Below are 2,775 nucleotides of genomic sequence, written 5' to 3'. Positions count from 1 at the left end.
TGCCGGGTTCAAATGCGTCTATATGCCTTTGAAAGGGGCGTGCCAAATCGTGTGTGTGCGCGCGCGAATTATAGGATAGCCTATCTTTCCTGAGTGTGTAGTTTAATGTGTGGCAAAAAGAGATGTCTTGCTAGTAGACTAATTGTATATTTGGGTAGACGGTTATTTTTATTACACATTCTATGTGATGGCTAATTTAGTGTGTTATGGTCACAATATTATAAATTTCACTCTTGGAGAGGGTCGGTAAACTATAATTGACTGATCATGAGCTCACCATCGGGTGTCAAATTAGCATTGCCATGTAGGCTACTTTGTTGGCCTTCAAACGTGAGTAAGGTTGAAGCTTGACACACATCAAAGGAAACTACTTTTGCAACAATTCAGTTTACTAGACTTCATAAGGCAAAAATACTACTGTTGTCTGACCTCACTGTTTCACTGTTGATAGAATATCATTCATTGGACATCAGATTGTGTAGGCTACTGATAGATACCTTTTTAAAATGGAAACTAGAAATTACTAAATGATTAATATTCATAAGGTGTGATAATGTGGGATTAAGGAGACTAAAATTGCATAACTGCTTAGTTGAGTGAATAAAACAGGGATCATTTCCAGTAAATACTGGTATTGACTTTGTGCTTGGGGACCATACAATCAGCCTGTTAAGACTTAGTGGGGAAGGCCAGGTGGATAGAGAACCATTGCTATCTTATCAATCAATACCAGCAAGGTATTGGTTAACTTGGATTATGCATTACTGTCAGTCCCCTCAGAAGGTACACAGTCATGTTGGTGGGTGTAAGAAGGAATTGTGACAACCTCTCTTTAGGGGTTGTTGGCTAGCTGTATTATATCCTAAAGTATATTAGGATGTAGTCCCAACAGATAAATTGATATGTAATAAAGATGAGAAATGTGAAGGCTACAGACATTTGTACAATATCATATGAACTACTCACTACGGTGGCCGACATGTGCAAACGCGCTGCAAATTAAGAAAACACATGCAAATAGACAAGACACAAGCAAATTAAGAAAACATCTGCATGAATTTGACAACACATGAGCAGCATTCAGAAAACCCGCTGCAAATACACACAACACAACCAAATACATAAACGTGCTGCAAATACATAAACGCGTTGCAAAAACGAAAGCACGCAAACCAAAAACGCTGCAAATACATAAACGCCTTGCAAAAACGAGAGCACACAAACCAAAAACACTGCAATTACATAAACGCGTTGCAAAAACGAAAGCACGCAAACCAAAAACGCTGCAAATACATAAAGCGTTGCAAAAACGAAAGCACGCAAACCAAAAACGCTGCAAATACATAAACGCGTTGCAAAAACGAAAGTACGCAAACCAAAAACGCTGCATCCAGTTTTCACAACGGAAGTTGACCAGGCCTCTAGGGGGAGCGTTAAGTGGAACAGCTTGATTTTTTGAAGAGAGAGAGCATATGAGAAGTTTGAAACAACATCGAGGAGGCGACATAAAAAGGTTAGTATTCATTTTTACATGTGGCCCTCCTCTTTTACAGTTTTTCAAAAGAGCAACTTCGATTTTGGTCCCATTTCCAAAACAAACTTCTCATATGTTCTCTCTCGATCCGCGGGGCCGAAAATCAAGCTGTTCCATTTAGCGCTCCCACTAGAGGCCTGAACAACTTGTTGTCAAATTCATGAAGATGTTTTCTTAATTTGCTTGTGATTTGTCTATTTGCATAGTTTTCTTAATTTGCAGCGTGTTTGCACATGTCGGCCACCGTAAAGGCCGATTTATACTTCTGCGTTTTTACGGAGACGGAGACAGGGAACGCCCTCTCCGTCAAGGAACGCCTTCTCCGTGCCCTCTCCGAGCCCCTCAGAGAGCTCTACGTGCACCTGATTTTCCTGATTATCCGTCCGTCATTTTACGGATACCCCTTGGCTGTGATTGGTCCGTATTAAGAACCGCTTGCGTCAGGGGCGGGGGCGGGGTTGCAGTGACCAACAAGAAAACAAAATCCTTTGACCGCCATTGTTGTAAGTTTTTACAATTCATATTTCAGGCAACAGTACATGTACATCAGCATCTGAATTAAAATGTGACGAGAAATGGGCAGTGTAGTTGCTGAAAATGTGCTTATTTTATTGATGAAACGGCTAATTAGTAAATTTGCTATAACTTTTCGATAACCTAGTTAGCATCGCAGTGCAGCGCCAACTGCTCTTCTGGCAGTGAATTGTTTTCAGCACCCACAGCCTTCGGAGTACTATAAATTCAACCAATCTGTCCGACTCGGACGGAGAAGTATAATTCGGCCTTAACTCACTGCACCTTATATCACTTCTCTGTATTCAATGAAGACTATTTCTTTTAGTAGTTGCTGTAATGTCCTAAGTTGCCATTGTGGAACAATGTCCCTAATGTTCCTTAAAACCCTTCAAATGTGAATCATCACCAGTGTCATTGATGTATCAAATAATCCCACTTTTGTCCATAGTATGCACAGTTCTGTATGTTCAGAGAGTTGATCTTAAAGATCCTGTAAAGTGGACCTGGAAACGAGTTTTAAGTTCGCCACACCACAGAATAATGTGTTATTAACTACCCATCCAAATTCGAATGAAAAAATAACACCGACAAGTATGTTAAATTAGGCTTTGAAATCGTGAAAAAATCTGCAGTCTTCTCTTCTTGAGACTGGGGGGGCGTGTCGCCTGAAGGAGCTGAAGCTTCGCCCCTCGCTGCCTAGTGCCTACCTCCGACCCAGATAATGG

The sequence above is a fragment of the Osmerus eperlanus genome, chromosome 18, assembly GCF_963692335.1.
Source record: "Osmerus eperlanus chromosome 18, fOsmEpe2.1, whole genome shotgun sequence".
Taxonomy (NCBI): Eukaryota; Metazoa; Chordata; class Actinopteri; order Osmeriformes; family Osmeridae; genus Osmerus; species Osmerus eperlanus.
Note: the sequence above shows the minus strand (reverse complement) of the source record.